At 36.2% G+C, this 26,336-nt stretch overlaps 1 long non-coding RNA gene and 1 pseudogene across 1 annotated transcript in view; both read right to left on the reverse strand.

Moving 5' to 3' along the window:
• The window catches only part of LOC141416841 (uncharacterized), a 451,556-nt gene that overhangs the window by 175,513 nt on the left and 249,707 nt on the right, over positions 1 to 26,336 (reverse strand). The window lies entirely within an intron of this gene.
• LOC141416507 (cyclin-A2 pseudogene) lies at positions 1,034 to 2,301 on the reverse strand (annotated as a pseudogene).

A 26,336-nucleotide genomic window follows, 5' to 3' on the forward strand; every position in this document is an offset into this window, starting at 1 on the left:
GCTATCCTGTAATATTATAGCATCATAAATTGATTAGCCATTTTATCTCAAATAGTTATTTTTATAATAAAAGTATTTTCAACAGATGTTATTTCCTAAAGCAAGTAGTTAACACTGTATATATGAAAATGTCTTACACTGCTGTCTATTTTATGTTCACTTAAATACTGAAATTCTGTTACTTATTTTATTATTTTAGCAGCACTGGGGTTTGAACTCAAGTCCTCACTGTATTACATATTTTTTTGAACGCTTATTTACTTTATTCACAGAACGGAGACCATCAGTGCAAAACAAAAGAAAGCACCAAGTAAAAATCAAGTGAAAAAGAGAAAAAAGAAGAGAACTACTAATTAAAGCTAACATGGTTATTTATTTGTGTATGTACTATTAAAAGGATATTTATTTAATGCTAAAAGACCATGGGTATTTTTTTATTCAAAATTCCTTTTAAAACAGGAAATTTTTGTAAACCTTTTTTAAAAATTATGCTTCTAAATAAACCTTCTGGGGAACTTTTTGGTCTGTTAATTTGCACAAAAACTCAACTCATCTATAATCATTGTTGCATAAACTACTTTCATAAGTGGCTACAATGTATGCAAAGAGCTGAAAAACAGTAGGGCTCAGGTTTTCCACTGTTCTGAAAACAATTGGAGTCTGTTCTCAAGAGGAAGGGTTCCCACGCCCTAATGTATACAAACCAAGTTAGCCTTTCTAACTGACATCCTGAAGTCATTTTTACATCAAGTATTTGACTTAACAAATATTTCCAAATCAATTTATTCTTATTATCCTGACAGCTGGCATCATAACACTTTAGCAAAATTACTTAAAATTAGCCAAATATCTAAGATAGATACATGTATAAAAGATAAATTAAAACCATTAAAAAGTGATAGATACCATAATTTGTCCTTGGCGGTAACTTGGACAATATTCAGAAATGATTGTGAAATTAAAACCTAAGATAAAAACTGTACATCATGTACTTGAATGACTTACATTTTAGAAAACAGGCAGTCTTTCACTGTTAAACACTTAGTGTCTCTGGTGGGTTGAATTTTTGTACTTCTATTGATGGTTGTGCACGGTGTGGTGCTTTGAGGTAGGTCTAGTGAAGGTCCACCAGAAGAGGCTTAAGATTTTCCAAGGTGTATCCAGTCTTTCTCACTAATGATTCAGGTCAACTTTGTCCTGTGACTGTGTAGAGTACTAAATGAAAGGCTACTCCAGCAATAAATGATGGTAAATATTTGAGGTATGGGTCAGCATCTATCAAATTTAATTCTCCCATAAACATTGCTAAACTTTCAACTTTGCAGTTTGCAGGCTGCTGATGCAGAAAGTATTGGGTAAGAAACTGGCTTACTGTTGGTGAAACTAAGTCAAAAGCAAAGACTTTCAAAACCAGATGCTCCATCCTTAGAACTTGTTTCTTAGTATAGGTGTCATCTGTAATGTACACAAACTCTGCTACTTCTGGGGGGTATATTAATTCAAACTTGAAGCTAGCAGCATAGCAGCAGTGCCCACAAGCTGAAGCTTTCCTCTCAACACAGACATTGAAGAGAGGAATCCATCAACGTAATTCACAGTCAAGTGCAGGGTCTCATTCTGTAGTTTATATTCTTCTCCCATTTCAACCATCCAGTCCATAAGGATAGCCCTCAAACTGTTAGTGATGTCTGGCTGCTTCTTCACAGAACCCACTTTAGGTTTACATTTAATCTTCATTTCCCAAGGTGTGTGTGAATATCTTCATGGTAGTCTGGAACTTCATTAACACTCACTGGCTTTTCATCTTCTAATACAATTGACGTATTATAGTTTGTGGTGGCTCTAAACTACCATGCATAGGATAATCAAAAGGTACCAGGGGTTTTCTTGTTCCTGGTAAAGCAAGAGCTGCATTAAAAGCTAGGACATCCTCAAGCTCTGTTGGGTTAGATTCAGCCGGCCTCTTTTGAGTCTGTTCTTCTGCTTCATCCAGATGAATGGTGAATGGAGGCTGTTTACTGTTTGCTGTACAAGGATGAACAGTAGCCGCATGCTCATCAGTTACCGGAAAATCCTTCAGAGGTGCAACCCATCGCGTCTTGGCCTCTGCAGCGGCGGGGGACCCGCGCGTTCCCAGTCTTCAGTACCGCCAGAGCTGCCTGGGTCCGCGGCTGCTGGGTGGGCGCTGCCTTCTCCAGGTTGATGTCCTGGTGTTCTTGGTGCTCGGTCTGCTGCAATGTTAGCTAGCAGTGCCAAGCCCAGCTCGCGGGACACAGGCCTCAGCGCTGAGCTGCCTAGCATCACTGCTTCCGGTGCAGGTGGCGCGATCAGTCAGCGGTTCCAAGCAGCCTGCGCTCTGCCCCGCCGACCCATGCGCCCGCTGCAGCCTGTGCCAGCCTGCGCACCCACCGGCTCACCCGGCTCCGCCCGTGCAGGACGCACTGCTGAGCGTGCAGGACCAAGAGCTACCTGAAATGTGTGCATTACGTAGTTAAAGACGAAATAATTCAGAATCTCTCGAGGAACTGGCCAAGGAATAAAGAGATATTTATCATCTTCAGATGCTTTTAGTAGGTTTTAAGTTCTTGTCTTACTTTTTCCAACAAGGAGCATAAAGGATAAATTCTTAAGTTCACTTGTGAGGAAACGCTGTGAGACAGTGTGCCTACTCATGTAAATATAGAGGACAAATCACCAGTAATCAGAAAGCAGTCATTCTGGAGAATAATAAACAAGTGAGACTCTTAGGTTAATAAAAATGTCACATGTTATTAAGTTAATGGCAGTGTAGATAAAAAGTACAGCCAATTGATTTCTTTTTAGTCCTAAACCTCATTATTGATTATTAAAGTGTCAAATCAACACACTTCTTTCTTTCTTTCTTTCTTTTTTGCTTTGCATGAAACCCTTGAGAGAGCAATTATTTAAAAATGCCTCAGAGGCCAACAGGAAAAGGGGACCAGGAACTAGAGAAAAGGTTAGATCAAAAAGAATTAACCTAGAAGGTAACGCACACGCACAGGAAATTAATGTGAGTCAACTCCCTGTATAGCTATCCCTATCTCAACCAGCAAAAACCCTTGTTCCTTCCTATTATTGCTTATACTCTCTCTTCAACAAAATTAGAGATAAGGGCAAAATAGTTTCTGCCGGGTATTGGGGGGGGAGACGGAGGGGGCGGAGTTGGTGGTAAGGGAGGGGGTGGGGGCAGGGGGGGAGAAATGATCCAAGCCTTGTATGCACATATGAATAATTAAACTATAAAAAATGCCTCAGAGGATGCAGCTTGTTACTGAAATGCGTTTTACCATATGTGAATAAAAATGAAAAATATTCAGAAAGTCATTGATGAACTGACTTAGTCAGCATTTAGTCTACACAAGGCTTATAGACGTGGATTATGTAAGTGGTCCTGTGCTGTACGAATTTGTTACCTAACATCATCCAAAAAGGTGGCTTACCATTTATGAGAAACCGAAGGGTCATTTCAGTCTTCTACTGGGAAAGACGTTCACACTGTTGCCCTTAAAAATGAAGAAAGGAGCCAGATTTGGTGGCACATGCCCCTGATTGGATTGCTCTGGAAGCTGAAGCAGGAAGATGAAGAGATAAAAAGCATAGCTATACTGTGAGTTCAAAGCCACCTTGGGCTACATAGCCAGAAACATTCTCAAAAATAAGTCAACAAATAAATAAGTGATAAAATGTTTTCTAATCCTTGAGTATATGGTTCATGGTCTAGAATAAATGATCTATTTATTTATTGGGGGATATTGATCAATTAACTTATTAGGTGGATTTGAAGTTATTAGTTGAGGTACTAGAATGCATACTGTGGCTCAGACTGGGGCACCAGTACTGCAGTAGAGAATTTCAACATAAGAAATAAATAATGCATAGCTAAATATTTCTCTATAATATTATCCGAATGGTTGGGGGATGTAGCTCAGTGGTAGAGTGCTTTTCTAATTCACATGTGGCCCTGGGCTAGAACAACCACCACATAAATGAAAACAATATTTTTCTCTTAATTGATGAATTTTTGTGTTTTGAAAAATATAGCTGGGTTTGTCAATATCCAATTATGCTTATTCAGAAAATGATTTCTGACGTGATATGAATGTAGACTGTAGGTGTAAACTAAACCCTAGTAGTACTTGGGATTGACAGAGATGATGGGAAGAAAAGCTTTTGAAAAATTGGTGGTGAGGGAGAACAGAAGGACTATGTGGGAGATGAAATGCTACATGAATGTTCACCATACCTTCTCAATCGTAACTACACCCTGCATCTTCAGCACAGTCCTATCTTCAACATGACTTTACTTCCTGGAAGAGAAAGACAGAACTTTATGCCTGGGTCTGCCAGACAGCACATAAAAAAGAGTCATGAGATAATAAACATGGCACTCTTTTGAAACTGGGAGGAGTAAATATCTTATCCAGGTTGGGAAGTCAATTATTTGTAGCAACTTAGTCTAAATATATGAGAACATAAAATTGACATGTGTTATAAGTTAGGTTGCTTATGTCCCTTAGCATAAGATGCTCATACAGTGTCATTGTCCCTACAGTGAGTCAACAATCCATTTCCCCCATGATTTCCACTAGCTTCAGTCTCACAATAGCACAAAAGCTTGGAATTAGATGCTCCAGTAGGAAGTCTATTGTATTCTTTGTTATATGTCACTGTTAGAGAGAATAATCCTTCAAAAGTAAACTGTCTCTTGAAATTGCATTGCAGATCTAATTATGAAACCTTGTGTTTTAAGAAATTACAATGTGCTCTAAAATGAAAAAGAGGTAGTGCTATAATTAATTAACTAAACAATTCAAGATATAGTATTGAACATTTAATAATATCAGTCATTCCTTTATGTGTTGCGAATATATTGTAGAATAAAACTGGCAAAGATTCTTGTGTACATGGAGCTTATATTCTACTGGGAGGAGACAGGAAATAAGCAAAATTCTTCAGTAAGAAAATTAGAAATTAAATTAAATTGAGATAAATATTTTTGGGAAAATAAAATAGAGGCAAAAATGCAAGAAGGACATTTCATAGATTTATATAGAGTAAGACACATTGAGAAGGCAATATTTGAGAAATGAAGAATTACAAATAGTCATATGTATATAATATGGAGGAGAGATGCTCTTGTCTATGGGAACATCCAATGCAAATATTATCTGTCAACAGAATGGTTGGAGCATTAAAAGAACATCAAAGAGGCCATAATGGCTGCACTAGAATGAAAAAAGACATAGCTCATAAGGGACTAGATTGTGTAGATTCTTTTATATCACTGTGAAACGTCTGGATTCAGTTCCATGAAAAATACAGATTCACTGGCAGAATGTGGATAGAAAGTCATATGATCTAGGTTAGCTAGTAATGGGATCACTCTAAATTATTAATTATCTAAGTTATCAATAAGATCTAAATTAGTTATTAATAGATGATCTATTAAGCATAGGGTCTATGGAGACAAAGATAGAAAAAGAGGAAATAGTAGGAAGTCTCTGAAATAACTAGACCAGAGGTAAGGGTGAGTCAGACCAGGGGAGTATTTGTTTCAATAGGATGAAGGGATCAGATACTAGATTTCCTTTATAGAACCAATGGATTCCCTGATGGATAAAAGAAGACTATAGGAAAGAGGAGTTAAGTAGGATTGTAAGCATTTGGTCTATAAGAATATAGTTGTCATTATTTTAGATATAGAAGATTGTGAGGATTGGAGAGAGATATGTCAGTTTGACATGCGGAGTTTGAAATGTCTTCTAGATCTTCAAGTGGAATATCAAATCTGAAGTTCCCTATAGTACAGCCTGTCAAGGTAAGTATCTGGGTGAAATCTCCAGCAGTGACTGCAGATAGAGAAGTATAGAGGCCTAGCCCTCTAACATTAAAACCTTTAGGAGAAGAAGATAAATAAGCCAAAGTGATGTATAAGAATTTAGTGTGAACCAAAGTTATTCTTCTGGGCTTCTGTTATCAGCTCACTCAGTTGGCATTGCTCACTGAGCATAGAGGGTGTTGGTTGCCTTCAGATTATTTTCAATAATTTATAGGACTGTGAGATGAAGAGAGGATTAGAATGCCAACCAACAGTAATTCCCTGAAAATCAAGTACATTTCTGGGGTTATAGGATGTTCACTACATTAAATGCTACTCACTTATAACTCAAAGATGATAAAATCTGAGATTTCTTCATTCATAGTTGTATAAAAGACTGCAGAAAAGCTTAATAAAATATTGAAAAAAGATTTAAGTAAGAAGTAAGAAGAAAGTTTGAGACAGGTCATTCGTTAGGAGTTTTGCTGAAAGTGAGAGCAAATAAAGGCATAAACAACTGGAATAATGAAAAAAAGCATCATTTCTCATAAACAAGGAGAATATGAAGTACTATGTGCTGATTGATATGATTAAATAGAAAAGGGAAAATGAGGAAGGTAGAAAAAGGAGAAGTTGAGCATTGTCTTGAGTTGGCAAGATAGGAAGGAACTTATACACAAGTAAGAATGTTGCACATACATAGGAACAAGACAGGTCACAATACAGTGAGTGCTACAGTTTGAATGTCACCTCTGAAACTTGGGTAGAAATTTAATATACCTTATAACAGCATCAACTGGCAGAACCTTTAAGAGGTGATTTGGTAATGGGAGCTTTGCTCTTATAGGGAATTAATGTCTTTATCATGGAAGCCATTTCTTTATAAAACAAATTTGGCTTACACTCTTTGTATGTTTGTTCTCTCTATCTCAATGCACAAGGGTCAAGGGTCACAAGGATTCTTCCCTCTGTAATGGGACAACAGAATAAATTGGCCATTGCCATTTTATTTTGGACTACACAGCGTCCAAGAACCATGAGAAATAGGTCACAATGGTTTATAAATAACAAAGTCTGTGGTATTCTGTTATAGTAGCACAAAAAAATTAAGGGAAGGAGGAAAAGGCAGGTAGGTGGAGAGTTTGGTATTGTACTTAATGGAGGTGTTCCTGTAATTGCTTCAATTATTCTTGTACAAGTAGGGAGCAAGATAAACCATTAAGAGTAATTGTGGGGTATTGACGGATTTAGAAGATTGTAAAAGAATGTGGTAGACAAGCAGGTGAGTGGGAGGGTGAAAGGATTTGAGAGATAAACAGTGGCAATGATTCTATTGGTATTCAAGTTACACAGTTAAATAGGAAACACAGCTTTTGTCTTAAATTTCTTTTCAGGCATACTCAGCTTCATGGGCACAGATGTAGGAAAGACAGAACATTGCTTTTTTCCAAAGTTGTTATTTAGTTAAGGAAGTGCAATGAAGCAAAAGTGGGGGAGGAAGTAGAAAGTGTGTTTAAGAGGGTCCTTTTAACTGTTGATTATTCTAAGTGCATTTGAGTGGGTTTATTCATGTGCCTTACCTGCCAAGATGGAATTTCATGAAGAGCAAAATGCTAATGTGTGGCTGTCTCTCAAGCAAAACTGAAAAATTTTTGGAGGAAAAGAAGCTATGGTATTTTTAAGAACCAGAGAAGATTTCAGGTAGTGGTTACTATATAATCTCAGATTTTGTCAAAGTACTACAAATTGAATGAGCTCATGAATGGTTCTGCCTTAGGAATTATGCATTGTTTGAGATCAACACAATAATTCTCTTTATCAGTTCTTATTTCTGTGACAAAATAGCTGAGAATAATGACATATAGGATGAAGGACATATGTTGACCTCACAGTTTCAGAGGCTTCAGTCCAAGGACAGCAGGATCCATTGCTTTGGAACTGAGGCAAGGAAGAAAGAAAGAGCATGTAGCAGAGGAGGACACTGACCTGACAGCCATGGGGAAGCAGAGAAAGAAAGGGACAAGGAAAGATACCCTTCAACGATACACCTCAAGTAACTGGTAACAGCATTTCAGTTTGGAAACTTTAATAGAACCCAATGTATTATTCAGCTTAAACACCTTTGTTAACATGAATAAGAAACCATATCCATATAAGCAGATTATAGTGGATATTGTTCAGTCATCCACGAAATTTGCAAAAATGACAAAAGTGGCCTGCTTAGATCAAATCATTTCAGGGGTAGATAATATACACTGTTCTTGGAAAGCTATAAAGACACATGATTCTCCCATCTTGCCCAAATTTGTGATTTATTTTCTGTTCTCTCACTCAGTGACAGCACATGGTTGAGGTGATAATGGAAGCTGGAAGCATGAGCTTATCATGGTGAGCTGAAGTCCACATATATACCACTGAGTAAGTAAGGATTATGATAAACAGATCTACCTTCTTATTAGAAATCTTGTGCAAGACAAATTTGAAATTCTAATGAATAATCATGTGTATATGCATATATACATTTATTTACACATAAATATATGCCTATGTTTATATAAATGAATATTGATATATTTATATAGAAACATATCCATATTTATACATATAATTTTTTCCTTATAAGAAAGAAGTCACCATAAGACTTGTGTAACTAGCCCTCATTGTCAAGAAGATCACATACATATGGAATAGATTTCAGAAAAAAAGAATTAATGGGCTATTAGAAATTGCTGAGGTTAGAATTTGTCTTTGCCGCAGTAAAATATATATTGTTGGTTTTGGGGTAGTGGTATTGAGATTTAAAAAGCTGTAAACACATTATATAGGGTAACACAGCAAGTGGATGAGTCAGGCTTCCAGTCTACACAATGGAGTTTGCTCTCTTTTGGTTGATTTCTAGAGAATAAAATATGAACATGAACCAATCTGGCAGAATGTATAAGCTGCATAGTAGATGTGACCATAAAACTCTGGGGAGGGGCCCTGTGAAAGCTAGACTTTATCTGAAGAGCCTACTGTCCATTCCATAAGAGACAGAGACACAGGATGGTTATAGCTGAGAGGAAGAAGGAATAATGGCTGAGAACTTATGCTCTCAGCTGATGATTTATGCTACACAAAATTAAACAATGGAACAAGTATCATATATCTGACCCTACACATTTCACTGCTACTCATTTATCTATGAATGTTTCTTACGATGCGAAGCAAACTATATCAAGTTGGAATATATTACATATGCATGAAGCTAAATGACAGAAGTGAGACTCAAGAAAAGTGACTAACACATCTCAATTTATCAAAGGCATGGGGTCAATTCACAAGAAACTCCTCATAACAATTTTAAGTAGTTTTTTAAATAAAATTTTTAGAAACAAAAGTTAATTTTTAGGAAAAATAGTGGATAGGGTGAATAGACCTCTAGGCTTGAAGTAAGTGGAAGATAAAGATGAATATGAGTCATATATTTTCTTTCTACTACTCCCTACTACTTATAACAGATTAGTCCTAAGGTGTTACATTAGGATACTGAGCTTTCTTGGGTTGAGATAGCATCTCAGGTGAAGAAAATTGGACTCAGCAAGTAAAATGGAAAATCATTCCACACTCCAAATTTTGAAACCTTTCTTTCTCCTGTTTTTTCATTTAGTCTTCCATATTTAAATATCTCATCACAAAACCAAATGTGATTTGACTGTTTTTCTGGAAAGAGGAGTGGTACTACCTGCACAAATAGGACATATAGATAAATCAATTAATCTCAGAAGAATAATGGACACAATCAGGCAATGACATCAGGAATTAGGGTAGAGAATTCACAAGTCTAATATGAAGGTTACTGAGCTAAGCAGGTTGCAAACATAAGGATTGATCCTTCTAGGTTCCCTAATATCTCAAAGAGGCAGGAAAACCTAAACAAAATTTTCGTTATACTCAGTTCTGTAACTATTCAGACATCTTATTTTTCTTCTTCATTCTCTATTTTCATTCTAATTCATTTCTTGCCATGATTATCTAAAATAAAGGACAAAGTGAGAACGAGAGCCAGTGAGATTCAGGTCAGCCATTCTGCCATTACTAATAGCTCCATTGGTAGCTTGATGATATTTAGCTTTCTGAATAGTAATTATTTCCCTAGGGTACTGCATAATTTTTAGTGACATGAAAGTAGAAATGTAGCTGTTAAAGTAACCCAACTTATAATTTGTTGTGTAATTTAAGTCTCAGACATTTTATTTGTGATTATCTAACCTTGGCTGCAAAAAGGCTGTCAAAGTAAGTGTCAAGCATTCTAGGAAGAAATTGTCAAAGAATGGTACTGTGCAGCACTCACCAACTGTTTGAAAAAAGAAAACCATTGGCATTGTAATCAAAGTTTTATATAAATATTATGAGTTTAACCTCAACAATGCACCAGGAGTAGGTGTTTTGCTGCTAAGAATATTAGTCTGCAAAATTATTTTCATTGAAGGTATTTTGAACTTCTAGTTTCCAAAGTTTTTAAATAACAAAAAGTAATGATTTTTTAACCAGCACATATATTATAGTTTTACATTTTTCTCTTAACCAGACATGCACTGATAGAAGTGGATACAGAGGCAATGAATTGCTGAGGGCACTGTGCAAATCTAAGCTGTATTCAAGGAAGCAAGTGGTACTGGTGAGAGGCCTCTCTTCTCATTTTCCATAATGTTTTAACTCTTAATCAACATTCTTGGTTTTTCAAGAAAAAAACGTTTAAATGAAAATTTATAATCAGTAACAGTTGATTATTGTATTATTCTTGATACTGCCATTTCATTTATTGCCAATGGTTTCCATTCTGAGGAACAACCAAGTTAGACAGCCCTAATACCTTGGAGTATATATAAAACAGTGCTACAAATTCTGTTTTTCATTTGATATTCGCAATAAAAACCATCTTCTCATAAGTTTTTTAAAAAATTGACTTCTTTTCATTGTGTAAATTAAAATGGAATAGGTTAAACTATGAAGGTTGCACATCACTTTCTTCGGGTAGCAAGCCTGCAAACTAATTCCATCAGTCCTACCTCTCCTAAAGATCACCTTACACTCTCTCAGCACAGTGTCCTTGTCTCTCACTCATACTTGAAGCTTGCTCCTGTTGCCCCATCATACATAAGAATGGCCCACAGAAACATTTCTCTATGCCATTAATAATTCACTTCTTCTTGTTTGAGACAAAGGAAAAGGAGTCTCTGTGATCTGGCATTTTTTCTTTTAATTATTACATTATTTTCAAAACTTCATTGATATGGGGTTGGAACTAAATAAATGTTTTGTAGATGCTGCCTTCCCTCCAGTTTTCAGAAATAAGTGTATTTGTGAATATTAGTCTCTTTTAATACCGTTCTTTTCATCTCATTCTCTCCAATCTCAGCTAGGTTCTTGGCTCATTACCCTAATATCTTTTGAGAAGCAACATGGAATATTGATTGGTTAAAGCAATTGTGACAGGCACCTGTGTTCACTATCTAGCTGTATCATCTGCTAGCTTTGTGACCTTGGATACTCTGTTTTTCTGTCTGAAGTTGGGCATCAGCTGCCTCACAGAGTTACTAGAGAAATGAGTAGGTTACATCTGGAATACAGATAAAGCAATTGAACCGTTCAGTACTCTGCACATAGTAACCACTCAGTAGAACTCACTCAAGTTCACAGCCTCTTCTCTTGGACCATCATTTGCTTGATGTTCCCATATTACAAAACAAAAATCTTCATGTACATTGATTGTCCTTTGAATTCATTTCTTATATTTGTGCCTTACTTTATTGACAAACCTTGCAGAAAACACAACAATTATTTTTTACTTTTTGGAAACCCTTAATTTTGTCCTTTTCCTACCTATTCCTTGATGGAAAAATGGTTTCCCAGTCATTCCCTACTTAAATTGTGCATTAGGACTCAAAGTTGATCTCTGCTTTAAAAGTCATATTCTTCATTTACAATTAGAAAGGTCCATAAAGCAAATATCTACTATCTTTATAAATTGTTGGTTATTATGAAGAAATGGAAATATATAGTGAAGCAGGGCTACTTTGTGAAAGACAGTAGCAAACTTTTTCCTGGAGAGGCTGTTAATACTTGTGGTTTTATGAGAAGGAGTCATGTGTTGTGAAAAAATATTTCTGGTAGATAGAATATCATATCTAAGCACTGATCAAGAAATAACGTGTTAAAGGAGGAAGAATTAGTGTCATGGTGTTTTGTTCTACAAGCAAAACAGATCAACATAGGTTCAGGGAAGTAGATGAAGAGATTTGCTGAAAATGATTCTGACTCAATGAAGAGCCAATATTAATGGTAGGACTTTTAGACATGATTTTTTCTCACAGTATTGAAATTCATGGTGTTTTGCAGCCTCTGTATAGATGAAGAAATGAGAAACTGTAATTCAGGTGCAATAGAAACAATGTGTCTTCTTTCAAATAATAAATACCACTTATTTACATTTAATGACCATTCTATCATGGTAGTTATTATAGGTACCAACATCTCCTATTAGACTTAGTCTTCATAAAAGTAATTTGAATGTAAAAATTGTGACTGTGTGTACATATGTACTTGAGTACACAGATTCTATTTCAAATTCAAATAATGTGAAAGAAATGTTTAAGATTGACTTTAACCTCTCAGACTCAAAATATTGTGGAATTTAAACAAAATTTCAGGAGAAAAAAACTCAGCAGAACATTGATAAAAGCCATGCTTTGAGTCAAGTAAAGGAGACTAGCTCAGGATATTTGACAAAAGCGTGTTCCAAGAGGGAGGTTTTCCCAGAGAAAGTGAAAGGTGTTGATTTAATCAATAATGGAAGACAATTTCAAAACAGAGGATTGTCATTGCAATGTGAAAGGTAAGTTGCAATTGTCCAAAACAGATTCCCATATATTCCCCTTCAAAAAGTGAGTAGCCTCTTGTGTTTCATAAAAGTCAGCTCTAATTTGCGGAGGCTACTCTGGACACTCAGCTTCAAGACTTAGCTCTCAGTGTTTGCTCTGTCCAGGAGAAGTATTAGTATTCAATCAATGGAATTTCAAGGAGGTAGAATATCCATAAAGAATAAAGCCCACCCATTTCATATTGCTGCAATCAGAAAGCTTGGACTCCAAGGGGGATAACTGGTTATTTTGCAATCTTGTATGTTTTAAAGCTCCAACAACCAAAGTAGCACTCAGAGTTCAAAACCTTCCTGCATTGCCATAGAATTCTATGGGAATTTGTAAAACCTACACACTTGCAACTGCTTATGCTTCAATGAGTTTTCCCTAACGTCTATTGTCCAGAGGACTCATTTTAGACTACTTGGATATTGTTTCTCCTTTCTCTTAGTAATTGTTGTACAAACAGATCTCACCTGACAATTACTATAAGTAAAGCAAACAAACAAAAAAGGTAAAAGAGTAAATAGTTACTCTGAGCAAAACAAACACTATCTTAAATCTCCATAGTTATTCACTTTCTGTAGATGGCAATAGAACAAATGTCTGCAGACACTGCCTCCTTGAAGTTTCAAGGAATTCAGGTTTCAAGGAACTCCTGAAAAGGAATATAGATGGCTGGAAGGAAATGCATGCTGCTAGTAGAGGCTATAGAAAGTGATATCCAAGAAGAAGTGGATTCTACCAAATAGACAATTAAACCAGCACTACTGATGAAATTATGATGTGAGACACTTGATTGGTGGATGGTAAACCTGAATGACATGTGCTTTCTGCAGTGATGGATGACTAATCCCAGCAGGACCAAATAAGCACGCTGCTTCTCTGATATTCCTCCCATTTTATATATATATGGTGGTACTGGAATTTGAACTAAGGGACTCTTGCTAGTCAGGTGCTCTACCACTTGAGCCACTCCATCATCCCTGTTCCTCCTATTATAAAGAGGTCTGAGCCAGGGTAATTCTGGATAGATACCTTGAGTAAAACTTAATGTAGGCTGAAAGCAACTGTCCTTCACCAAGGCACATTTGTTCCCAATTTTCTTGGCTTAAGAATTGGGGTCAGTGAGATGTTTGTAGAGACCAACCCTAAAATGCTCTCCTATGTTTTTCCCCCAGGTCCCATCTATACTCACAGGGTACCATGGTTTGTAGCCCAAACAGAGGAGGAGTGCTGACCTAGCTGGAGGAGCTGTTATTGTTTATTTTCCAATTAAATTCAAATGTATATGTTACCATTACTCTGTCATAGATGATATTTTGCTTCAGAGTTTAGACACCTGTTCATGAGAGCACTCTTCTGAATTGCAAATTTTGATATGGGTACAACTTAATCATTATAAGACCTTATTGAACTCAAGAGAATATTGACAACTAGATAAGGCTTATGTCCTTCCCAAGGTGATCAGAAAAGGCATGCACTAGTCCCAAACACAATTTCAGAAGAAGATGCTCCTCATTTTCCAGAAAAAGAAAAAGAGGAAGGGGGGCAACACCAGAAAATACCAAAAGCAAGGTATAGGCTGTACACTAAAGATATACCCTTGGAACATGAAGAATTTTGTAGAATAGACTGTCTTTGATTTGTTTTATGAACTCTTAACACAGGAACTGCATTTGCTTGTCTATTGAGATGCTAGGTATCCTCAAATGTAGTAAGGGAGAACTGTCACTCATGCCACATTTTTTTTCATCAACCATGCCTGTTCTTTCTACCAGCTGGTACTTGCTAATAAAATGGGCTATTAACAATTGACTGTGTCTTAGACTCTGAGAAAAATATTCAAGCTTCCTAGACATTGGAAGATGTTTGGGAAAAGAGAAGCTGGTCCTGGTTAGCCAATTCTTGATCTCTTTTGCCATTAGTTCATTTTCTACTACAAATACAACAGACTGGGTAATCTACAAAGAATAGAAAAATTTCACAGTTTTAGAGTCTGTCAAATCTAAAGATTAGGGCACTAGCAGGTTCATTGACTGGTGAGGGTGAAGTGCCTGCTTTTAGAATGGTACATGAATTCTAGGTTCTTTAGAGGCAAGGAGTTCATTCTCACATGGCAGAAAGAAGTATCAGGAGGACATAATTCCCTCTGTCAAGCCATTTTTAATGCACTTATTCTCACTCACAAGGGAATCAACATGTCCTAATCATCTCTTAAAGTGCCCTTATCTTAATACTATCAAATTGTAGCACCTGAATTTTGAGTGCATTCATCCATGCCTAGGTACCTGTCTTACGACAATAAGACGCTGGCCATGTTCAGTTCTATGCAACACTTAACATTTGCCATGACAGTGAATGGAACTTCCTGAATGCTCCTCCTTGGTTCATCTATGAGAACACAGAGACTTCCTTTGTTTAGTGTAAATGTGACCTGCACTTCAAGCTATTAAAGTATGTATGCTTGGTTATTAAACAAATTAAGCATTCCTTCCAGGACCTCTTGTTTACTTACTGACCAAGATTTCAAAAGTGATCTTCCTGAACAGGGGAATAGCACTGGTAGAAGATGTATTTCAAACTTCAATAAATATACCATTCCTGGACAAGCTGATTTCAAAAATATTTGTCAGCCACATAAAGGCTAATACCCAGTTGTTACCAAGCAAGAGTTTGAGGCCCAATAGATTGATCTGCTTTTCTTGGCCAGAGTCATATGAGACAATAAACCACCCTCACCTATCTGTAGTCCTGTAAGAAGAGTTTGTGTTGAGCAATTCATCATGTTATGCACAGGTTAAAACAGAGTAACCAATGGAAAAACCTTGTCTATTTATTATGGAAATCAGTTTAAGTTTGGGTTTTCTTTTCATGGCAGTTTAATCAGTACCTTATTATCTATTTTCATAGTTGACCTGGGCACCTGTAAAAGAGACTGTCAGGTATTTCCCATATACCTCTTCAATTTTTTCATCCTTGTTATTCTCTATCCTCTTCTTCAGCAAAGTCAGCAAGAGTTTTTCCCACAAATAACATGGATCAAACAAACACTTAAACAATGTAAATGATGTTGTTTTGGAAGTGAAGATAAAGAACTTTAAATTTTTTATCCGGAATGCATCCCTTTGTTTCTTTTCCTAATTTTTTTAAATGACTATTTATGATGTCTATAAACTTGATTTTGTCATCCCATGTTACCTTTTTGAGAATTATGAGAAAAGTAAGCTTTTTGCTACATCTTTTTTTCCCACGATTTTAGTTTTTAGCTTCTAAGGTCATCATTAAGATTTTTAATATTTCTGTCAGTCATCTTCACTTAAAAATAAATAAATACATGAAACCACAAATTGTTTTTATTAGCACATATTGTTTGTACAAGGTAATTGATTTTGTTCTGGCATTTCCATACATGCATATCATGTACTTTGATCATACATAATTCCTCTATTATCATTTGCCTTTCCATATCTAATAGTCCCCTTTGTACTTTCATATCCTTTTTATTATTCTAAATTCTACACGTGAGAAGATGTGAAATAATTGTCTGTCTGAAAATGACATATCACACTTAATATGATGCTCTCCAGTTCCATCCACTTTCCTGTAAATGACATAATTTCATTTCTCTTTACAGCTGAATAAAATTCCATTGTGCATAATACCAAATCTATTTATTCACTCATTTGTTGATGGGCACCTAGGCTGATTCCATAATGTGGCTATTGTGAAAGCTTGCAGTGAAAAACGTGGGTAAGCCAGTATCTATGTAGGTTTTCTTTGTCTCTACTTTGTATCTTAGCTCCTTCTTGTACCAAAAGGATTCTTAGGTTTGGTCTTTTGATTGTGTCCTTGAGTTCTTGAACATTGTGTCATGAATGTGTTTTCTTTTTCTTTATTGCTAACTGAAAGTCATAATTTTTTGACTGTGTCTACAATTCCTGACATTCTGTCTTCTCTGTGATCCAGTCTACTGGTAATAATTTTCACTCAATTTTTTATTAGATTCATTGAGCGTTTTCATTTCCAAGATTTCCATTATTTTCCAAGTATTTCTATCTCTTGTTTGAATTTCTCATGCAAGTTGGTGAATTTCTCATCTATGTCTTAAATTGATTTCCAGATTTCACTCATCTGCTATTTCAGTCATCTTTGAGATCATTGATCATTTTTTAAAGAAGATTTTTCTATTGTTCATCCAGCATTTCAACCACCTCAATACCTTTAGATTCAGTTATTGAGGAATTATGAACTTTGGGAGGAATAATTTTGTCTACTTTTCATATTCTCTTGTGTTTGTACATTAAGATTTTTGTATGTATTGATCTCAATATCTCTTCTTGTTTTGTGTGTGCGGTCTTCTTTGTGGGTTGCTTCTTTTAAGATTTCAGTCTCTACTACTATTCAGAAGACAAAGCAGACCACACTAACAACAATTCAAAACAAACCAGGTATTTAACTGTAATAAAAACATACAAAACAATTGGAAATATCAACTATGCCCCAAATAAAGATAGAAAAGAAAGGAGTTAGAACACTTATAGGATAAACTGGGAGCTTAAATACTATTAAAGCTAAAGGTACTAATAACTAAGCAATAAAAACAAGTACAGTGGAAAAAGGAAAAAAGAGGGAAGCAATAGAGAACAGAGAGGAACAGTACATGAGACAAAGATATAAGAAATAATAGTGAGGGAAAACACAAACAAATACTGAAGAATCAAGACGATTATAAACAAAATGAAAAAAAGACCATTAAAATTTATTCCGTGCTGAGGAGTTACAAGATCAACAGACTTCATGGTTTTCTCTTTTTCTTTTTTCAGTTAATTTGCTATAAGGATGAAGGGGTTTTGAGTCCATTTCTGTTTGAAGACCAAACACTTTATACTTGAAAGTTTTTTTCAAGCTGAGCCTGCACTGCCTCTCCTGCTGGGGTGCATGCCACTATGACACCTCCTAAGCAGAATTCCTGCCAACATTTTCTACTTACAGGCCCTTCAAGGTGCAGGAATCACCCTCAAGCTGCTCCTGCCAGCTGATCCAGTGGTCCACCCAGTTGCATGTCCTCTCACAGTAGAGGTGTTAAGCCAGTGCAGGCATGGGTTTGTGAAATGCTCTAGCAGTCTATGTTTCCACCAAGTGTTTCTGGGCCTCTGAGAGTGCAGAAATTAGTCTGACCAAAGCAATCTGTGCTTGAGGAGCAAGGCATAGACAGAGTGAACCTGAATGCCCTGACTCTCCATCTTCCCACACTCCATACATTAACACACAGCTCCTTTTCCTATGCTGTGTTCCCCAGGTGTAAGCACTCTCTGCTTACTGCCTCAACTTAACACAAATTTCCCTCCAAGTACACCTGTGTTCCCAGTTCTGTGTCCAAGTCACAAGCAATTCCTTGGGACACACTCATTCTTGGTGTGGTTGCTCACTTAGCCAGTGGAGAGGGGGACCTGTAGGGATTGACCATATAAATATGCAGGGGTTTCTGTCAGGAGGTTTGACCACAACACGTCTCTTAAGATGATTCCCTACTACCACACCAGTGTGCAAGCAAGGAAGTTCAGGGGGACCCTTCTCTGGTATCTGTTGCATGGGTCACAGATATTCCATCTTAAACTATATTTTTGTAGGGTGCTGTATTCTGTGTCTATGGCTATCACTAAAGTTTTCTTTTCTCTTTAGCTTAAAGCCCCACTGAGGGGCACCCCCAAACACACCTTACTTACCATTTTGACTAGCACCTGATTTTAAGGCCGAGTACTTTACAAGTCTAAAGCTCAATATTTCTGGATTTCTCCTCATCTCTACCTAGCTAGTCTTTACTGTTGCACTTCTAAGTCACTATATATCACTCACTTATCACAGTCATGCACCTGATGTTTTGTTTCACACTCATGGAGACTCAGGAAAGTCCTGGATGTCTCTACTCCACCATCTGCCTACACAATTCTCATCTGCCATCTTTGCACCCAGTCCTTGAATTTTCTTTTGATGCATTAATTCTAAGCAGTAATGAGGATATGATAACCTCGGTCATTTTTTTTTTGAAACAAAACTTGGTGGCTGAAGATTTTAGCAACTTTGTCTTCTATCGGTTTTTGGTGGAGTAAAAAATATGTTGGGGCAAATTGCAACTCTATCTAAGTAGGATTTATTCTGCTCAAATGACAAGGGGATGTGACACAAGAGTGGCTTCATGTCCTTGGCATTTTCCCCACAAAAACTGTATTAAATCACTTTTAAGTTGATGCTGACATATTGACTGTATCTCATTCTGCAAATGAATAAACAAAATGTCCTGGGGAATACTGAAGCCACTTGGTGTGACTTAAGCTTCATTTACTGTCCCTAAATTGAGGAGTCTCCTCTTTATGTCTGTGCTGGAAAGTAAGAATATAAATTTGTATATGTATTATTTTAAATAATCTTAAGGCTGGCATTCCTATGACAATCTTAAAAGGGTGCTATTCAGTGATTTTGAACCTAAGGACTTAGGATAATTATCACCATCTTCTTTAAATTACAGTGTGTGTGTTCATGTTTGGACAGTAGTATTAGGAAAAGATGGAATAGGAGATTTGATTCTTGGCACAAGACATGAAGACAATAATATTTCAAAGTTAATTTAAAAAAATTGTACAGTTGTTTCAAACTAGAAAGTTGCTTATTTGGATTTACAAACTTTAGTAGTCTGTACTTTAAATATTCAGCTTATGATGCAAGCATATTTGGCATGACAATTAGCAATTTCAAATTCCATTATCAAATGAAAATATGAAATATTTTCAGATATTTCAAAAATAAGAGAATTAGTAGCCACTTTGAAGACACATGTAAAAGCTCAGTTTTGTAGCTTATAGGCAAAAGGGTAAATTGTTGATATCTATAAATTTATGTGTTTTATCTATACTTCTAAAATTACTAATTTTCATTCTTATGGCCCATTTAGCTAAATTCCTATCTCAAGTTCACTTAATTAAGCAAATTTCTTACTGAGATCTTTTATTTGTGTCCATAGATATTCTTCAACTAGTTTAAAATATAAATGGTGAATAAGTAAACTCTAAAAATCTTATATATACTTCCACTTTAATTCAGGTAGACAATAAGTAGGATAAGCTATCCTAAGAGGTGCTTGCACTGCTTTTGTTGAAAAGCATAGACTCCTTACTTAGGCCCACAAATTAATGAAAGGCATGAGAAAAGCATGGAATTTCTCCTTCATTTTGTGTTCGTCTTTGCTCTAAACCATTGTCTCTGCAGTCATTTTGCAATCAACTTGGATCCTAGGAAAGACAAAAGTGATAATGTCTTCATGACAAGGAACCCAAACTCCCCCCAAACAGTAGAGCCTTCTCAGAATGGACCACTCTCCAGATAACAACTCTGGAACCTCTTCCAGAACAAGTATTGAGATAATGACCAATTGGACCACATCTTTCCTGTAACTATTTAACTATGCACACATTTTGTCCACTGTCTCCAGTTCTTTATTCTACTTAAACCTGTAGCTCATGTCTATACCCTGAAAATGACTAAAGATGGGTTGAGTGCTTACTCTTCCTCTTCCCATTGCATGTCCCAAGGCATGTAATAAATCTTTATCTGACTTCAACCATGCCTCTTTATCTGTCATATACGGGCAAGGAGCTGGACTTGGCCTGTGAATCCCAGGTGTTTGGGCCATGAGTCCAAAACTACAGCTGCACTATGAAGTCATAGTTTTACAAAACCATGAAAGTGCTCAGAGTCCTAAGATCTTCCACACTGATCTCACAATAGTTACAATGCCTTCCTTGTGATGAGGTCATGATTGCTTTCATCTGTGTTAGCATGATTCTAGGGAAAAAAAGCATCAGACAAAACTAATGTCTTATTTAAATTGATTTTTTTTTATAATTATGCATGCCCAAATAACAAATTGTCCTGTATAGCCTTAGTCATAGGTTGCATCCAATTTTGTCCTCCAATACTTTTGCATGGGCTGACAAGTACACAAGAAAGCAAATCAAAGACTGGGTCAGGGTAGAAAGATTGAACTAGAGGCTCTTAGCTTGTACAGTCTTCCCCAAGTGTGGATCAATGGCTTGCTGAAAAGTTAAGTAAGCTCTCTAAAGGACCACAGGACTTCACACATGTGCTTTAGTGAGAACCCAATGGCTGAGTTAGGGATGAACTACTCAGAGAAATGAATCCCTGTAAGATATCCTGGACATCCATTGGCTCACCTGCAGTAGACCTCCAAAGGCTGGAGTCAGGACTATCTGGTGAGTGGTAAGAGCCAGAGGCACGATTGCCGAGCTCAAGAACACACAGCTACACAAATTATGAAAACAAAATACAAAATAGAAATAAATATCCCAAGAGTTTAGAAAGCTGGTGATTGAGTTGTAAGTTATAAAGTTCTCCGTAACCTCACAGGTGCTCAGAACTCAAGCTCTGCTGCAGGAAAAGTAATCACATCCTTCAAATATTTGAAGCAGGTGATTAATTTAAATGTAAAACTGAAACAATGCCTAGACACTTCTCAGTGACAGACTAAACTCACCCAATTATAGGTACCCATTGTCTGACATCCTGATATAAATTTCATTACTTCTATCTGTACAATCCTTCCACATACAATTTGGCATATGAAATAGAAATAATGTATGCAAAATATAGAAAAGATGTACACCTGTGAGCATGAGTGGAAATAGTCAATTAAAAAAACAGAGACAACAGAGAATTTGGAATTATATGAACAATACTTCAAACAACTAAGGGGATTGTGGGGAATGTAGACTCTGCATGAATAAATAGATCACTTTAGCAGAGCTTTATTTTTAAAAGCAAATAGAGGTGGGCACCAGTGGATCATGCCTATAATCTTAGCTACTAAAGTGGCAAAGAACAGGAAGATCATGGTTTGAGCCAGCCCCAGTCAAATAGTTCCTGAGACCCTTTCCCAAAAAATACCCAATGCAAAATAGGGCTGGCTGAGTGGCTCAAGTGGTAGAGCACCCACCTAGCAAGCCCAAGGCCCTGAGTTCAAGCTCCAGAACTGCAAAATACATAAATAAACAAACAAAAACAAATAGAAATGTGAAAATTTCTAACAGAATGAAGCATCCATTGCCCATAGAGCACACTGGATACAGAAGAGGAAAGACTCAGTCAAGTGGGAGACAAGTTAATAAATGTTATTCAAAATGGAACACAGAAATAAACAAACACAGCAGAGCATCTCCAAATGACATCTCAATAGTTTAACCCAGAAGAGTCTGCCCTGTAACACTCTGTCATGATTTATTGTAGCAGTTATCATCTCACCCTTTCTGTTTCTTTTTTGATATAATATTACCCTATCATCAGATAGATGAAGTGGAAATATAGATATAATGCAGTTAGCATTCTAAATATGCTAAGGACTCACAATTTACTTAAGTTTTGGGTTGAGTGCTATCAGATCTGTCATAATTGTAACAAAATAGCAAAATGGAAACCTACTAAACCATATTTTTAATACCTTGAATATGAAATTAGAGAAACATTTTGAATTTATTTCCTTCACAAAATTTATTGTATCAATTCCCTTATGCTTTTTTCACGTCTATTTGAACAGAATTTGCTTTTTTTGGTTGATCATATTTAACTTGTTGAAGTGCTTTTTTTTTACAAGTTGAGTAAAAGTGCAAATTGATCTTAACATTTTGTATTTACTAAATCCTTTATCTACATTTTGCTATTGTTACTTTTATTTCCATGCTTCTCAAAGAATATCTGTGTCAACAAGTGGAGAATCTATCAGGCCTGTGAACCTTTTTGTCACCAGGTTAACAGGAGGTTAATCACCAGGTCTGACTCACAGAACCTCCCATGGCATCCTTCAGCTACTCTTATCCCCCACCTAGTGGCTGGACAACATCAGAGCATCTCACTCTGGTCCAGTCTGCATCAGGATGCCTGATGCCATCCTGATCACACTCACAACCAGCTGGAATTTATGTGAGTGAGGAATAACAACTTCCTGAATGAATTCTCAACCTCCATGTATATCTACTGTAACAGCTTGAGCTGCTCTAATAGCTCAGCACTCATTTTGTTAAGTTTTATGATAAAATGAGGTATATGGTAGTAGATAAGTCAATGAATAAGGATTAGTGTGGTTTCCTTCTTGTCTCAATTTTTTGTTGTTGTTGTAGGCAGTACTGGCGTTTGAACTCAGGGCCTCATAGTTATTAGGCAGGTACTCTAACACTTGAGCCACTTCACTAGCCATGGTTTCTCTTTTGACTGTAACTTTTTTTGTGGTAATTAGGACATGGATTTATCATTATTGTAAGGTCAGTATGAGGTTTATTAGAACTTGTGTGTCTTCTTGACTCTCAGAAATGCTGTCCCACTACAATAGAAATTTTAACCTTTTAAAAATTTTATTTTATCATTTTTACATTTACTTACATGTGTATACATTATTTGGCCACTTCGCCCTCCCTTCTCACCTCTGGGCAGAACCTATTGTGCCCTCTTGTTCTCAAATTTTTTGGAAAAAAAAGATATAAAGAAAATCATAGCATTTTTGCTAGTTTGAGATAAAGATAGCTATACAGGGAGATCTCTTGTATTGTTTCCATGCACATATGTATTACAACTCAAATTGGATCATCTCTACCAGACCTCTTCACTACTTCCTAGTCCCCTTCCATAGTGGCTTCTGCTGGTTTAAGATTATTATATTCACTTTCATACAGTGAGCATGTCAACTACATTAAAGTTTTAGGTTTCCTTCCATTTCCTTATCCCTCCTATGTGTAGTCTACCCTTAGTGTGTAACCCATGTTTAAAATATTGCTGTATTTGTTTTAGGTCTATAATCTGCATATGTGGAAGAACATGTGGTTTTGGCCTTTTTACTAAGTATTGCCTTGGCTTAGGGCACAAAGCAAGTCTAAATGAATATAAGAAAATTGAAATAACCTCCTGTATTGTATCTGATCACAATGAAATAAAACTAGAACTCAACATCAAATGCAGCAGAAAAAAATTACACAAATAATTTGAGGCTGAACAACACATTGATCAATGATCAGTGGGTCATAGAAGAAATAAGAAAGGAAGTCAAAAAGTTCCTGGAATTCAATGAGAATGCAAACACAGTCTTTCAGAACCTATGGGCACAGCAAAGACATTCCTCAGAGGAAAGTTTATAACCATGAGTGCATATATTAAAAGGACAGAAAGATCTCAAATAAATAACCTAATGCTACATCTCAAACTCCTAGAAAAAGAAGAACAAATGAAACCCAAAACAAGCAGAAGGAGAGAAATAATAAAAATGTGGGCCAAAATTAATGAAATAGAATTTTCCTTGCATATTTGGCAGAACCGCATGCATAGCTGTGGGTAGAGAGATATTATTCTTAATGAATAAATAAATGATTAAGTATATCATTGTACCTCTTAGCATGTTAACATATCTTAATTTTTATAGAAAGCATCACATAAATGTACAAACATATTTATGCATTGCCATTGTTCTGTTTATAGGAAAAAAATCCAAAGGAGATATGTAAGTTTAAAGCAAAAATAATCTTTGCTTATTAATTTTTATAACAAAAATTAAATATTTGTTTAATAACTTCCACAATTTAAGTGTTCTATTATACAGTGATTATATAAAGTTGTTATATTTGCTTATTGTGTAATCTACTTATCACACAAGTAAGTAATATACACAACAAAATCACATCAATAGAAAAGCATTATTATAATGGAAATCACATTCTAACATTGAACTAAAGTGTTCATGGTGTAAGGACAGTTTATGAGGAATTTGCAGAGGAAGGCATTTTTAGCTAAATCTGAGAGATCACAGTCAAAAGAGGAGGGAGGCTTTCCCCCCATCTCAAGAGCAACTTGGGAAAAGGCCTGAAGATAAGAGAGGAAGCAGATAATATTTCAGAAAGAATACTATTTACAAGGATTGTATTTGGAAAGGATGATATTTCAGAAGAGCTAGGGAAGAGTGGTAGATATAATTAAAACTCTGAGGTGCCAAGGATGTCATTACAAGATCTTTGGAATTTAAAGAGAAAATGATGGGGTGTGATGGACATGTGTTGGTCTGTTTGTAACAGTATCACTTTCACCCACTTCTCCCCATGTCCAACAATGCTGGTGTCAGTGTTAATCTCCTTAGGGAAATGAATGGTTCTTGGTTGTCCTTTCATTTTTTACCTTTGTTCTCTGCAGCCTATTTTTTACACAGCACCAGAGTGTTACAATCTAGGCTAAGCCTAATAATATTTTTCCACATATAAAATAATGAGTGGATCACAGTAGAATTAGAATTAGAAAATAAAATTCAAATTTGTTATCACAGCCTATGTGAGCAGAATACTGTCTACCTCTTTGAGGCCATACCCACTCCCCACCTACTTATTATTTCCTTGCTACCCTGGGTCTTTCTCTTCATTAAAACAAATTGTATTCTATTGAGTTTTTCCCTTAGGTATCAGATGTGTGGACTGAGACAAACACTTTTCAAAATTCATAATGTGTTGTAATCATTGAACTATAAGCAAGGAATGTGTTTAATCTTTAATCGCTCTTCTTCCCTCCCTTTTCCCCCTCCTTTCATCCCTTGCTCAGTTTTCTTCTCTTTTTCATTTCACTAATTTGATTTTGTAGCAATCCCCCATTATCCTCTCCCTATATAAAAACAATCATTTCTGTGTATTTAACATGTATTTTTATTAGACTATACTCTTGGCAGGGTAGTTATTATTGTGTATGGATATTTTAATTGATGCCTCTGTAAACTTTGCTTCATTGTTTATCTAATTAGTCCTGAAGCAAGACTTTTCTTAGGATTAATCCATGTTGGTAAGTGTGTTTCTAAACCATTGGCTCAAGACAATGAATAGTTCTTTAATTTTTTTTTCTTAGCTAAGGTGCATATATTCATCTCTAGTTGCTGCTTGCAGGATACTGGATATTCATTAGAGGTAAGAAATAAGTCCCCATCAAAAAAGGAAAATTTATGTCAGACAAAGCCACTATAAGTTACCTGTTAAAAGAATATGGCTTTGCTTCAAACTTCCATTGGTTTTCTCTATGGCTTTTCCTTCCTGGTTTGCCATAAGTCTGATAGAAAACAAGTCCCCAGAGACTTCAAATCCATTGGAAATGCAAGATCACAGACAGACAAAAATATTCCCACACTGTGTTTCTCAAACCATCAGAGTGAACACACCCTTCAGGAGGCCATAACCATGGGTTGAGGACATAATTTCAGGATGGCATACGTAGATATTGTGGAAATGTGATAAAGGGCTGGAGATGTAGCTCAGTGTATAGCACTAGCCTACCATGCATGATGCCCTGGTTTGATGCAAATGGTTCATTTAAACCATTAGGGGGGTTTTGGCACATTTTTACCCTATATGTCCATAGACCAAACTCACGTGATGAGGACATGATAATAGAAATGCCCTGCTTGAGGGCTTTGTGGATCAAATTAGTTCAAATCCAAAATGGAAAGCACGGCCCATTGCCTTATGTTATTCATAATCAGGCATTTATTCTCCACTGGCATTTGGCAGCAATAC

The sequence above is a fragment of the Castor canadensis genome, chromosome 14 (genome assembly GCF_047511655.1).
Source record: "Castor canadensis chromosome 14, mCasCan1.hap1v2, whole genome shotgun sequence".
In the NCBI taxonomy this organism is placed as follows: Eukaryota; Metazoa; Chordata; class Mammalia; order Rodentia; family Castoridae; genus Castor; species Castor canadensis.